At 57.3% G+C, this 15,088-nt stretch overlaps 1 long non-coding RNA gene across 2 annotated transcripts; it reads right to left on the reverse strand.

Moving 5' to 3' along the window:
• Positions 1 to 7,295: 7,295 nt before the first annotated feature.
• Positions 7,296 to 14,225, reverse strand: LOC107970248 (uncharacterized). 2 transcript variants are annotated; one of them, XR_001712689.3, is made up of 3 exons: positions 13,877 to 14,225; positions 10,346 to 10,448; positions 7,296 to 8,759 (listed from the first exon to the last, which is right to left on the reverse strand). It is a non-coding gene; the product is annotated as an uncharacterized LOC107970248 (long non-coding RNA). The 2 variants fall into 2 exon arrangements; XR_001712688.3 differs by lacking the exon at positions 13,877 to 14,225 and adding an exon at positions 10,703 to 11,417.
• Between the last annotated feature and the right edge of the window lie 863 nt (positions 14,226 to 15,088).

Genomic DNA, 15,088 nt, shown 5'->3' on the forward strand with positions numbered 1-15,088 from the left:
ACGTTGACTAATATTAAATATTAGCCCAGCTACCCTGCTGGGCTGTCCCTCTTAGAAATGAGGAAGTGGAGGGTTAAGTGGATTTCTCAAGGTCGTGCAGCTGGTAAATGGCAGAACCAGGATTTGAACTCAGGTGTGCATGACTTCAAAGGAAGACACCACTGAGGCCTCCTCTACTGGGTCTGCCTCCCTACCGCCCCTGGCCCCTCGATGAAGACTCCTGTAGGACAGGATGGAGCAACTTGCTTCCAGCTATTATCAGATTTCTACTTCCCCCTTCTCTCCTCCAGAAAACAAATTGATTCATCAAATTACACCTTTAATCTGTCCTAGGGAAGGGGAGGAATGGGACTCAGCCCCCACAGCAGGAAGCAGGACGGGTAATCAGCCCACCCGTCCTCCCCAGCTCAGGCACAGCCACCCATGCTCTATCCTCCTGTGATTAAACACTAATTGCCGCTATGCTCTCAAATTGAGTATTTCAATTTCCAGAAACGCAAAGTACATTTCAATCAGTTCCTCTCCCAAACCGTTCCTTCTCAGGAGCCAGGACAAGAACATAAGCCCCCCAAGGCCATAGACAGCTAAGCCTCACTCCTGTACTCCTGCCGTCCCTCTCCTCCGCAACCACCACTTCTCTCCTTCCCGGGTACCCCGTGGGGGAGCTGTGGGCACTCGAAGTGTGTGGGAGCATCCAAGAGACCCTACAATTGTCAGCTCAGAAAAGTGAGGCAGGCCCCCCCAACCCTGGGGTCAGACAAGGGGATGGGGACTGTCCACTAGAGGCAGGGTCCAGGCTGCCTGCTCCTCACCTGCCCCCGACCTTCTCCCTGTACACGGTCATTAGACGCTCATCCCAGCCTTCGGAGTGGACAGAGGCTGGGCAGGAATCCCAGTGGGAGCAGAGACTGGCGGGATGGACACCTGGCCCTTAGTTCCAACTCTGCTACACATCTCCCCTCTCTGGCTCTCAGTGTCCCCATCTGCCCCAGAAAGGGGCTGGGGAGGGGCTCACAGTCGTAGCTGGAAGGTATGTGCTTCCCAGGCACAGGCCCAGGGCCAGGATCCGGCTGGCTGCAGATTCCCCTGGGGGTTCTGAGGAGGGGCCAGAAATTGACTTTTTTTTTTTTTTTTTTGATGGAGTCTTGCTCTGTGGCCCAGGCTGGAGTGCAGTGGCACGACCTTGGCTCACTGTAACCTCCACCTCCCAGGTTCAAGCAATTCTCCTGCCTCAGCTTCCTGAGTAGCTGAGATTACAGGCACCTGCCACCACGCCCAGCTAATTTTTGTATTTTTAGTAGAAACAGGGTTTCACCATGTTGGCCAGGCTGGTCTCAAACTCCTGACCTCAAGCAATCTGCCCTCCTCGGCCTACCAAAGTGCTGGGATTGCCGTCGTGAGCTGTGCCTAGCCAAACTGGCATTTTTGAAAGGCTTTCCAAGCTGGGCATAGTGGCTCATGCCTGTAATCCCAGCTACTCAGAAGGCTAAGGGGGGACGATCCCTTGAGACCAGGAGTTGAAGACCAGCCTGAGCAGCATAGTGAGATTCTGTCTCTTAAAAAATAAAAATAAATAAGTAAATAAAAATTAAAATGATAAAAAGCCTCTCCAAATGATTCCAATATGTAGCTGGGGTTTGGGAACTGCCAGGCTAGTGCAGCCTTCTCTGTTGACAGGTGTGAATATGGGCCCAGAAAGGGTGAGCCTCTAGCCCAGAATCACACAGCAAGTAAGAGATGTTAGCCAGAAGATAGCTAACAACCCTTCCAGTTTGGACATTTCAGAAAAGCAGGTGAACAAACACACAGAGTGAAGGGGAACAGGGGTGTAGCGCCCACTGTCACGGAGAGGAAGGGTTGCTGAGAGGTCTAGTCAAGAATTCCTACTTAAAAATCGCATCCCCTCCACAATGTTAGATGTAGGTCCTGAGCAAGTTACTCCATCCTAAAAATAAAGATGGGGCTAGAGATTTAACCGAGGTCTCTCCAAGGTCCCTTCTGGCTCCAGAACCCTCCTTCCAGGCCAGCTGGAAGCATAATAAATAATAATAACAATGGCAGACATTTATTGAGCATTTACTAAGTCTAGGAACTGAGCTAAGCCTTTGGCGTGGATTGCTTCTTTCTAGCCACTCCACCATCCTAACAAGGGCTGTCTTATTTCCCTCTAGCTCTCCTACAAGTGAGCAAAGCGCGGCTCGGGAAGGTAGCTCCCGCCGGAATGGAGCAGAAACGTCTCGGCTGGGAATCGAACCCAGGGTCAGTCAGTAGCGGCCGCGTTTTAGGACCCGGCGGTGCACCGAAGACCCGGCGGAACGGCGCGCACCCCGGGCCCAGAGCTCATTAGTCGGGCGCCGCGGGGGCCTTCATTAAAGCTCAGCGACGCGGAGGCTGCCCGCGGCGGCCCCGCCTGGGCGCTCCGGGCTGGCCCGGACCTGCGGCGTCGGCCCAGGAGCATCTGGAAAGGGGGCGCGGGCGGGGATCGGTAGGACCGCCTATGCTCAGGGACTGTCACCCACCCCCTCCCCCAAGCCAAGGAGTAGGGGGGAAGGGGGGCGAGTGCACCCAGGTATTGGGGGGAGCATCAAATCGGAGTGGAGGGGGCCGGTGTCACCGAGCTATCCCCAAACCTCGAACGGCCAAGGCCGAGTCACCCCCGCCCCACCCCCACACACTATGCACCCATTTCACAGATGGCAGGTCCTAGCTCAGAGGGTTAGGGCAGGCCCAGAACCACATCGCCATCGCCCGTTCGCAGGCCTGATTGAGAGGCTGGAAACGAGGATGGGCAGGGAGTGAGGACCTGTAGGCTCTGCCGGAGAACTTGGGCGTGGGCGGAGCGGGGCATCCAGGAAGAAGCCCCCACCCCAGCCTTGGATAGGGTAGTATACGATAGGGGGCGTAAAGAAGGGCCATGGGCTCCGGTGGTCGCAGGTCCCACCGGCAACCGCCAGGGCGGGGGCAGCAGGAGCAGGAACCTGCCCGCCTCCGCACCTCGTCGGCTCCCCTCTCCCGCCAGACTCCTGTCTCTGCGCCAGGCTGGCCACCCATCCCCCACGGCCGGCCCCGCGCCTCCGTCCTCCTCCCCGCTCCCTGCGCTCTCCTCGCCTCCTCCCGCTTCTCTTACCGGAAACTGATCCTGTCCCCTCCATCCCACTCCACCGGTTGACTGAGGTCGCCGCCCATCTTTCCACCCCCGCTGTGTGACTCTAGACGATTGTCTTAACCTCTCCGAGCCTTAGTAAGTAGGCAAGTGGAAAAAGAAGTCAGAAGACTCGGGTGATGGGATGCCAGCCTTTAATGGGTTAAAAAGTGGGAAATGTATGTGTATATATTTGCTTTTCTATGCATATGTTTGCTTGTCTGCGCAGACAGCCTGGAAGGGGAGGGAAGTCGCTGGCGAAGCCGGCTGCCTCCAGGGAGGGAGCCTGGTCCCTGCGGAATGAGCCGGGGGAGATGGAGACTCAGTATTGCACACACCTCTTAAATATTCAAATGTGTAAATGCATTAGCAATTCCAGCTAAGAAACAAAATAAAATACAAACATTTACAAAACTAAAATTTAAGAATAATATTAGTGAAGATTAAGCCAGATAAAGTGTGTGAAGCCAGAAGACACACGGAAGTTTCAGTGAACCGCCCCTGTTTTGATTGTCACTGCTCACTAGGTTTGCTGTCGGCTGCTCTGGGTCCCCCTGTTCTTCCCCATCTCCCTCCGTCTTCTGGCCTCAAACCTACCTCGCCTCCTCCTCCCTGCAGCCCCTCCCTGCGCTGAAGTCCCTTGCACTCCACCGGTGGCTGGACACAGGACAGAGGAGCAGGGCTGCGGTGGAGCCCTGGGGATGATGGAGAGTGGGGGGCAGCTGAGCTGTCTGCCAGTCCCCAGGATCCCGTTTGGGAGGGGATCCCCAGTCCAGCTTCAGATATCTCCCCACCTCACAGACGCAGGGTCCCAGTGTAACCTTTGATGGGTGAAAAGGTTGGAAGTGAGAACGAAGAGCAGGGGGCGTGGCCGGGCGCAGTGGCTCACTCCTGTAATCCCAGCACTTTGGGAGGCCGAGGCGGGCAGATTGCCTGAGCTCAGGAGTTGGAGACCAGCCTGGGCAACATGGCGAAACCCCATCTCTACTAAAAATCAAAAAATTAGCCAGGTGTGGTGGCGGGCGCCCGTAATCCCAGCTACTCGGGAGACTGAGGCAAGAGAATTGCTTGAACCTGAGAGGCGGAGGTTGCAGTGAGCCGATATCGCACCACTGCACTCCAGACTGGGAGACAGAGCAAGACTTAGTATCAAAAAATATATAAAAATAAAAATTAAAAAGTGGTGGGCGAAGCCCCCAGTGAACCACTGGAATCCCTTCTACATGCCCCTCCAAGACAAACGCCCCCGACATACACACACAGCCCAGCACAGCGTCACCCTATACTCCATCCCACGTGCACCCGGCACGACCTCTGGCCTGCCCATCCCCCTCTTCTCAGCTCCTCCCCTCCCCGCCCCCTCCACGACACAGTCTTGGCAAGAAGGTCCCCAGAGATAGCAACAAGTAACTAGCACCTTAGGCCAGGCTGAGGGTGTGGCAGATGTGGCCTCAAGGCAGGGCAGGGTGGGGCTGGCCCAGGAACCAGAGACCTTTTCAGAATCCAGGCTCAAGGACAGGGAGAGGTGTTTCATGACAGGAAAGAAGAAATCACTCTAGCAGCCCCAGAAAGCATGTCCAAGGGGAGTCTTGGAGCTCCTCTAGAAAGACCCTCCTCTCTAGTCTTCCTGCCTCCAGCTCGTCCCCTCCAGGCTACCATCCCCGATGCACAGTTCCAAGGCGCTTGACATGCACTGGCTCTTAACAGGGCTTTCCCAATGCACACCTGCCAGGCCTGTCCCCCACCTCCCCTTGAGGATCAAGTTCATGCAATGCAGGTTGACATTCAGAGCCCTCAAGAGGTCCTCCCTGGCCTTCCAGGTGCAGCCTCCTTTCTGAAGCTCCAGCCCCCACCTCACCCTGTGCTCTCCGCTCCTTTTGGAGTGAAAGGTACCCACCCGCCTGCTTTCTGTGAGAGCACCGCACAGTCTGCAACCACAGCCTGGCCCAAGTGAGTGGAGAACCTAGAGGCCAGGGTCTGACTCATTTCTGAGTCCTCAGGGCCCCTTGGACACAGGGAGCCCAGAAGGGCAGGGGAGTAATGGCAAGTTCTGCAGATTAAGAGGGCTGAGCTGGGGCCCAGTGCCAGGCAGAGAAACAGCCCTGCCTTAACCACAGACCTGCAAGGCCGGACTGATGGGTCCCTTTAACAGGAGAGGAAACTGAGGCTCAAAGCAAGTGTCTTCTCCAAGGCCACACAGGCCTTGTTTTGATTCCTGCATCAGTTGGCTCCCAGCTGGGAAGAGCCTGGAGGGCAGGAGGAAAGCCAATGCCAGGGGATTCTGCCCCTCTCTGTCCGCCTTGGGCACGGCTCTGGCCAAGTCTACACCCTGAGGGCTCCAGCTGCTGCCAGAATTGCTCCTCCTGGTTCCATGGTGCTGGAATTCCAGCAGAGCCACCTCCTCCCTCTGTCCCCCTGGCCTTGGGAAGCAGCAACTTCCTACTACGCTGTGATCTCATTGTCCCTTTCTTTTTTTTTTTTTTTTTTTTTTTTGAGACTGAGTCTTGCTCTGTCGCCCAGGCTGAAGGGCAGTGGCACAATCTTGGCTCACTGCAACCTCCGCCTCCGGGGTTCTAGTGATGCTCCTGCCTCATCCTCCTGGGTAGCCGAGATTACAGTCGTGCGCCACCACGCCCGGCTAATTTTTGTATTTTTAGTAGAGATGGGGTTTTACCATCTCTTTGCTGGGATTTCCCAAAGTGCTGGGATTACAGGCATGAGCCACCGCGCCCGGCCTTCGTTGTCCCCTTCTAATGCTTCCAATCCCCTATGGTAAGTCCCCCAGTTCCACTCTGAAGATTTTCATTTCCTGGCTTGGCCCCGAGTCCTGAGTGGGTGGCCCCTACGCAGGCCCTGGCCCCACTGCCCCGGCTGTTCTTCACTGACGATGGCCGACACTGCCTGACCTCCAGGTTCCTCAGCCTCACCCAGTTCTTTAGCGCCTCCGGGCCATGTTGCGTGCTGTTCCCCCTGCCTGGCTGATCTTCCTGAAGCCCTTTGCCTGGCCGGCTCCATCTATCCCTCTGCTCTGCAGCCTCTTAGCGGCGCCCTCCGTGACTCCCAGTCTTAATCCAGCTTGCTCCCCAGTCCCTCACAAGGCCCTGGCTTCCCCAAAGCCCTGGGTACTGCCTGTGCTTAGGCATCATCTGATTATTTCATTCATGCTGGATTTTGCCATACGACCCCCAGCTCAGGAACTCCAGGAGGGCGGGCACATCTGTCTTCCTCACAGCTGCAGCCGTGGCTCCAGAGACTGACGCTGTGCCTGGGTGGAGGTGTCTTCAGTCAATACTTACCGAATGCATGACTCCATGGAAGGATCAAGGAGTGGAGGACAAGACTGGCAGGTGGACACATGGACTGGGCCAGATCACAAAAGGTCTTAAGTATTAGCGTAAGAAGGTGAGTAGGGCCCAGGGAAGATCTTTCATTTTCCCTTCCCAGATGCCTGATTTTCTTGGGTCCCCAGGCTTACGTTGAAAGCACAATAAATGTGTTTCCTATATCCTAAAATCTTCCCAGCCACCCTGGCCCTCCCCAATCACACACACAAATTGAGCCTGGGAGGCCCAGCAGGGCATGGGGGTGGAGGCTGTGCCAGGCAGTGTGGGTCACCTGAAGGCCAGAGTCCCTTATCAGGCTCTTCTTTGCCCTGGGCGGCCTCTTGGGCCATGTTGCTGACTTCACTCCTGTCCCCTCCCTTACCCAGACATTCCAGAGGAGGGGTGATGTTAGCATAGCCCGAGGCAACCCTCAGGGCCTAGTTACAGAGTCACCCTCAGAAAAGAGACACTGGGACCTGAAAAGAGGCATGGCGGTCCCTGGTTGCTCCCCATTAAACCCTGGCCCAGCTCAGGCCCTGGGCTCTCCTGGGCAGAGCTGTGTGGCTCTCCTGAATGTGTGAGCACCAAACTTGGAGGTCTTAATTCTGGGGACTCATAGCACCGTGGGGCCTCTGTCTCTCTTCCTCAGTGAAATGTGGGCATGGCCGGCATACTTCCACCCTCACGGGGACGGTCAGAACAGAGAGGAGACGCAAAGGCAGTGAGAAGGGGCGCACAGCTGGGGTGAGTCCCATAGCCTCTCTGTGCCTCAGTTTACTTGTCTGTTAAGACGGGGTCGTCTGATTATGCTAAGTCAGATAAGCCAGATGCAAAAGAACATATATTTTATGATTCCACTGATGGGAGGTACCTGGAATAGTTTAATTCATAGAGACGAAGACCAGCGGTTACGGGGGTTGACATGGGAGGGGGCGTGGCGCAGGGCATGCAAGCTTCTGTTCGGGATCATGCAGAAGCCCCGGAAATGGATGGTGGTCATGGCCACACAGGAATGTGAATGTACCGAATGCCACGGACCTGTATGCTTACAGAGATAAAATGGTAAATTTCATGTTACGTACATTTTACTGCAATTTAAAACACACACATAAGAGGTGGACCTCCCCTACTGGGCGGGCCTGATTGGGGGGTTACATCAGGGAAAGGCCTGGGGACCTGAGCCCAGAGGAGCTGTGCTGAGCCCCCCGAAGTAGTAGTGGAAGGGCTGCAGAGTTTTGACCTCCTTCTCAGGCCTGGGACCATTCCTGAGCTCAGGGCAGGGCTGAGAGCAGGTGGAGCCCAAGGACCTGGGGTGGGGCCAGAGGGGTCCTGGGCGCTCAGCTGGCCTCCCCCAACACCCAGCCCCTCGCCTTGTCTGCACCTCCTTCTGCAGCTCAGCAAAACTCTTTCCCTTCCTTTACAGGCTGGCATGGATCATCAGGCCCATCTTCCGGGAGGGGAGACTGAGGCCCCACCAGGCTCAGAAATGCCCCCATAGTCAAATGACCTGGCCCATTCCAAGTGGAGCCTGTGACCCCACCCCACCCTTGAGCTTCTCCCACTGCATTTAAGCCCAGCCCAGCCCAGCACTGGGAGCTGTTCTGGAAACAGGGCACTGTCTGCCCCAAGTTCTGCCCGGAACTGCCCCCCCCACCTACCCCTAAGTGCCCCCCTTAGTTGGCAAATGCCTCGAGAGTCTCCTTCCTTCCCTTCTCCACCACAACCATCCTGAGAATATCCTCACAGAGAAGAAAGAGGCAACAAGATTCCTTAAAAAGCCAAATATCCTGGTGAGAAGCTGCTATTAACCTCCTGGGAAGCTCCAGAGAAGAAATAGCAGGGAGCGGGGAGGCTGCCCGACTCCTGGGCAGTGATGGAGAGCCAGGAGGCGGCGTCAGGTGCAGAGAAGAAATAGCAGGGAGCGGGGAGGCTGCCCGACTCCTGGGCAGTGATGGAGAGCCAGGAGGCAGTGTCAGGTGGCGGGTGGGCGGAGAGGCGGCAGCATCCAATGATTCCCATCACACATTCAGTGTCTGGCAGCTCCTGCTGAGTGAGCACCTGCTGAATGCTCAGGGGCCTCTGCAGGCGCGGCAAACCTTGAGGGCAGAGCCGGTGGTGCCAACTCCATGATACAGATGAGAAAAGTGAGGCCCAGGCGAGGCAATGGGCACGTGGACATAACCAAGGTCACACAGCTGAGGAAGGCCGGGACTGCAGCTTTGAAACCACATTTTTCTGAAGCCGAAGTCTAGGAGAGAAATAGGCAGATGGAGGGCAGCAGGGCAGAGATTGGACTGAGAGAGATAGAGAGAGGGAGGGAGAAGGGGAGGGATAAAGAGGGATGGAGAGAAAGAGGGAGAGACAGCAAGTGAGCCAGACCATGAGGGGCACCCCCCGACCTCACCAGCAGCCAAGGGGCAGGGGTCACCATGGAAATTGTGTGCTTAGTGGTGATGTGGCAGCATGGGAGGGGAGGTGCAGTCTTGACTGGGTCGGGTGGGCCTCTGAGGCTCGCATGGCAGGGGTGTAGGGCAGGAGCTGAAGGGGTTCAGTCCCTCCCACTTTACTGCTGTCCCCTCTGGAGTCCTGCTGCTCCACCACTGTGGCCAGCCATCCTCTCCCCTTGCCTATATCAGGCCCTCCTGTGCAGCTGTGGAGGACGGAGCTAGGTGGGCTGTACCTGCCTTTCCTCTCCAGCTCTGGGCCGAGCCCACTGTGCTCACCAGCCTGGGTCTAGAGGAGGAGGGAAGGTCTAAAGCACTGGGTCCTTGTCCCTGCTCTGTCACTGGTGTGCTGTGCGGCCCTGGGCAAGCCACTTTCTCTCACTGGGCCATACTTCCAAGATGGTTGAAGGTTTCCCGGATGGTTCTATTTCTGGGATTTTCACACTGTCTGAGAACAGCCCCATCTCAGAGAAATCTCTTGGGTGCTATTTGGAGAGGACTCATTCTAGAGTCCAAATCCTCAAAGCCTGACTCCCATCCCTTCGTTAAGCACCTGCCATGTACCAAGCACTGGTTCAGAAGCCAGAAATACTGGTTTCGTTGGTGAACTCAAACCCCCGACAATTCTGAACCTTGGTTTCCTCATCTGCAAAATGGGTCAGTGAGGACAGAGCCCCTCCTCAGAATGAGGAAGAGGCACAAATGAGACCATTTAGGGGAATTCTCCCTACAGGCAGGTCGCTACCAGGATCCTCCTCCTGCTGGGGCCCTCTGGTCAGACAGACCTGGGTTCCAAGCCTGGCTCACCCACTCACCACTTGCACTGCCCTGTAGGAGCCCTGACCCTGACATTAGACAGGCACAGGGGTGGCCTGCCATCTGTGTTAGTCACCCCAACCTGTCCCCTTGCCTCCCAACAACCGCCACACCTCCATGCATTCTTTACACCCCTCCCCAAAGACCGGATGAGGACTTGGGTCCCTGGAAACCGAGCAAGTCATCCCCTGAAGACTTGAAGAGGCACGGAGAAGCGGAGTGAAGCAGAGCTTTCCACATATCCATCCCCTGCTCAAAAACCTTCCATGGCTCCCTATTGTCCTGCAAATGATCCAGCTCCTCCCCAGCATTTCAGCCCTCCAGAATAGGCCCGTCTGCCCCTTTCTCCCATTATTGCCCTTTCTCTAGCCTCCCTCTAGCAGCACCTGTTCCCCAGTGTCTCCTGCCCACCCCCTGTCCTCTTGCAGAGGAGGGGGAGAACGAGGGCCATTCCAGGCAGACGGATCATCCCGTGCAAAAGCTCCACAATGCAATGGAGGAGTGGGGCGCAGTGGGGCCCTCCCCCGAGGTGCAGCCCGGTCCTGTGCTCTGCTGAGCGGAGTCCTCCCTCCCAGGTCCCCCCACTCCTGGGTCCCACTGCTGCCCCTGGGGTTTTCCACCTTGTTCTTCCAGAAATCCACTCAGATTTCTCCGGGGGACCGGGAGCCGCTGGGCTTCACTGTTGATTTTTCACAAGTGATTACTGGCGGTAGAATTTGTCACCTGCACAAAGAAAGGAAAATGAACCTTTCATCAGAGCCAGTCTGTGGGCCCCTGAGGAGGCTCAGCTTCAAGAGCTGGGGAGCAAGGTGTGGGCGGAGGGGGCACAGGAAAGGGAAGGGCGCAGGGCTACCCAGGGCCAGGCCCAGACAGGTAGATCTGTTTCAAGCCCCCATTCATTGGAAGATGGGGAAATGGTAGCTCAGAGAGCCTGAGAGCCTTGCCCAAGGTCACACAGCAGCTAAGGGACAGCTTACCTGGGCCCACTCGGCACCCCATGAATGCTGGCAGAGTGGGTGCCATGGGGCTCAAGTCACAGAAACAGAAAGGAATATGGCAGATGGTCTGGTCCCAGGCCTCTTCAATTTCACAGAGAGACTGAGGCCCTCAGAGGGACCGGAACTTGCCGAGGACACACAGTGAGGCCACAGCAGGGCGGCGACTGGAAGGCAGAAACTTGACTGCAGGCTCCTGAACCTCAGCCCAGCTCCTTCCTCTGGCCAAGGAATCCCATAAGTGAGGTAGGTGGGGGCCCCAGCTGCAACGGTCTGTGTCCCAGGTCCGCTCCTCCCTGCTCCCCCGCCCCTATGCCCCTGGGCTCCTAATGGGTGGCTTTGGAACAACCTTCCCTCCCTGAGCCTCAGTTTCCCCACCTAGAGATGGGCACTACACCCGCCCATTTCTTGGTCTGCTGTGAGGGTTCCCATCTGCTGGCCGATGCCCGCCTCTCCCGCTCCAGGCTGCCTCCAGTCTGAGGTTTCTGTCTCTCTCTCAGCCCCCGGCCTGGGCTCCACTGTCGGTTTCACGCCTCCTCCGCCTCCACCTTGGCCAGCTTCCCTCATTGCTGTGAGCCGAGCCTGTCTTGCTCCCTCCTCAGTGCTCCCGCTGCTCAGCCGTGAGGATGATCAACACCCACCAGGCTGCCAGCCACCAGCAGGAGGGAGTGCAGAGAGCGATCCTGGCTGGCACCCACCCCTTGGCTCCCAGACCCACCCCCCCCGGACCCCAGCCTCCCCAACTCATCTCCAGTGTGCACCCACCTCAGTCCCTCCAGCCCTATCTAGCCCCTCTAGCTCCCAAACCCTTTCTAATCCTCCCCACACCCTCTCCAGCTCTCCCAACCCTCCTGGCCCTCATCTTCCCCAGTTTCCTCCAACGCTATTCCTCCTGATGCCTCTCACACCCCCCTGGATCCCTTAGGCCAGGCCGCTGTCAAAGAGGGAGTGGGACAGGGCAGTGGGTGGAGGGGCCGAGGGCTTAGAGCACTGCTCGCCCACCTGCCCATGCCCCCCTGCCTATGCCCGCCTGCCCACGCCCACCTGCCCATGCCCACCTGCCCATGCCCCCACCCATGCCCCCTGCCCAACCCCACCTGCCCGTGCCCACCTGCCCATGCCCCCTGCCTATGCCTGCCTGCCCACGCCCACCTGCCCATGCCCCCTGCCCAACCCCACCTGCCCGTGCCCACCTGCCCATGCCCCCTGCCTATGCCCGCCTGCCCATGCCCACCTGCCCATGCCCCCCTGCCCATGCCCCCACCCATGCCCCCTGCCCAACCCCACCTGCCCATGCCCTGCTGCCCATGCCCCCTGCCCACACCCACCTGCCCATGCCCACCTACCCACGCCCCCCTGCCCACACCCACCTACAACGCAATGGTGGCAGCCACCAACCCTCCCACAGCCCAGTCACCACACTCACACAAGTCCTACACACACCACTCCCACAGATATCTCCTACACTCACACACAAATCTGCATGCGCACATACACCCAGGAGCCCTGACCCCATCCCAAACCCCCAGCATCGCCGGCTCTCAGCGCCAGGTGGACAGGGCACTGGGAGTGGACAGGAGGGGCAGCAAGACCCAGGCTCAGGGCACCCAGAGGCCCCCCTGCTGCCCCCACACAGGTGGCCTTCCTGGTCCTGGCCCAGTGCCAGCCTCGAGTCTTGGGAACACATTCCTCCCGGCCCTCATCCTGGTGCCTCTGATGTGGCAGGAGGAGGGGGATGTTGTGACCCACTGTGGCCACACTGTCACTACCCCCCTTCCACAAGAGACTCCATGCACGTGGCCCTCAGGGGAAGCCTGATCCCCAGCATGGCTGACCTCTGCGGTCCTCGAAGGCTGACCTCTGCAAACTCCTTCTCCTGTCCTGGCACCACCATGTGCATCCCCTCTGCCACAGGCACCCCATCCCCGTCCACGCCTGCTCTCACCTTGCTCCTCAGGTGCGCAGGGGGCACTGAGGGGCGAGCTCCCCCAATGGGCATCATCATCCCATGCCGCCTCCATGCCCAGAGCACAATCCCCCCTGCTCTGCCAGGGGGCCCTCCCCGTTCTCTTCCCTGCTGTCAGCACCACTCTCCCACTAGGAGCCAGCCCAGGCACCTGCCCCTGAGGGGCCACGCTCCCATCAGTCCCTGCAGAGCAAGCCTGTCTCCTCTGGGTCCCACTGCACCAGGCACTGCCCCCATCACAGAGGTCCACTTGGCCCACTACCTGCCTGTGCCCCCTTCTGGGCCCACCAATCTGTGAGCACCTTTCATCCTGACACCCTGGCCTCCTCCTCACCATCCCCAGTCTTTTCTCCTCTTCAACTGTCATTGTGCAGTTTCCTTTCTGCCGCTCCCTCCCCATCACCTTCAGAAGCCACCTCCTCCAGGAAGCCTTCCCAGATGCTCTGCAAGGTGACGCTGGGAAGTGGTATACAGGCTTTGGACCCAGGATGATCTGGGTTCTCTCCCTATCTGTGTGACCTCAGCAAGTCGCTCCACTTCTCTGAGCCTTAGTTCCTTCTGCATAACATGCATTAATAACAACCCCTGCCAGGGAGTCAAACGCCCTGGCACACAGTAGGTGCTCCACAGCCCTGAGGCACACCCGCTCCCCTGCAAAGGGCCATGTCCTCCTTGTTTTTTGTTTTTGTTGTTGTCTTTTTTTTTTTTTTTTTTTTTTTGAGACAAAGTCTCACTCTGTCACCCAGGCTGGAGTGCAGTGACACAATCTCAGCTCACTGCAGCCTCTGCCTCCCGGGTTCAAGCAATTCTCCTGCCTCAGCCTCCGGAGTAGCTGGGACTAGAGGTGCGTGCCGCCACGCCCAGCTAATTTTTGTATTTTTAGTAGGGACAGGGTTTCATGATGTTGGCCAGGATGGTCTTGATCTCCTGACCTCATGATCTTCCTGCCTCGGCCTCCCAAAGTGCTGGGATTACAGGCATGAGCCACCACACCTGGCCATGGCCTCCTTGCTTTTACCCTTGGCAGGCAGTGTTTTCTTTGTCCCATTGTTTCTGTCTGCTGTCACCCTCTTTTCCCATTGGCCCTGACATCTGCTGATCCCACACCGCCCCCAGATGTGGTACTGAGCACTTCCCATCCACCCTCACCTGGAATCCTCTCCACCATCCTCTCAAAAACACTCACTAACCTCTCTGGGCCACAGATGCTTGGTTTCTTCGTCATTAGGACGGGATGATAACACCGGCTTGAGGTTGATGTGAGAATTAAGGGAGATAATTCGGGAAAAGCACTTGGCCCAGTGCCTGGCTCAAAACTTGGCGGCCACATCACGCCTGGGTTTATAGTTGAAACTCTATTATTGTTCTGCCCTGGAGAAGCTCCGGCCTGTGCGCACACTGGGCACTTCCCCAAGCCTCCCAGACCAGGCCCCAGGAAGGGCTGGCATTGAGGGCCCTGGCCGGAGCAGGTGGGGTGAGGCTGAAGCAGGTTCCTCCGCCCCAGAGTCCAGAGTGCCCTCCAGCCTCCAGCACCTCCTACCCCACCCCTCCTTCCCTCCCAACCCAGGCCCTGGGTGGCTCTGGCAGCTGCTCTGTCCCCACCCTACACACTCCTCCTGCCTTCCTCCTCTTATTTCTCCTTGAAACCGCTGCTGCAAAAGTTCATTCTGAAAGAAATCGATTTCCAAGCAGTTTGGAGATACAATTTGGTTTTTCATTTTGAAGAAATGATGGTGGAGGAAAAGTTTGGAGACTTAATCACTGGGGAAGGCCATGGAAATAAGGAATTCCTCTGCCCTTGGCTGGAAGCTAGGGGCCTGTGTTCATTCTCTTGCTGTGACAGCAGAAAACAGGTGCACACGGAGAGGCACGGCTCCTGTATGACACACACATGTGCACACCACATGCAGCACGCAACCGTACACACTCGTTGCAAAACACACACATGCACGCAGACTGTACACACCAAGACATACACACACACAGGCCTCAGTGAAACACCGTGGATGCCACCAGCCCCCAGTCCCCTCAGCAGTGCAGAGACAGGGCGTGGCTGGACTCTCTCCACCCCCAGCTCTCTGTCTCTGTCCCACACCCTAATGTATCTTGCTCTTGGAATAACCCCATCTTCATTATTTTTTTTTTTTTGAGATGGAGTTTTACTCCTGCTGCCCAGGCTGGAGTGCAATGGCATGATCTCAGCTCACTGCAACCTCTTCCCCCCCGGTTCAAGTGATTCTCCTGCCTCAGCCTCCCGAGTAGCTGGGATTTCAGGTGTGCGCCATTACGCCCAGCTAATTTTGTATTTTTAGTAGAGACGGGGGGTTTCAACATGTTGGCCAGGCTGGTCTCGAACTCCTGACCTCAGGTGATCCGCCCGCCTCGGCCTCCCAACGTGCTGG

Source organism: Pan troglodytes, chromosome 23 (assembly GCF_028858775.2).
Source record: "Pan troglodytes isolate AG18354 chromosome 23, NHGRI_mPanTro3-v2.0_pri, whole genome shotgun sequence".
Taxonomy (NCBI): Eukaryota; Metazoa; Chordata; class Mammalia; order Primates; family Hominidae; genus Pan; species Pan troglodytes.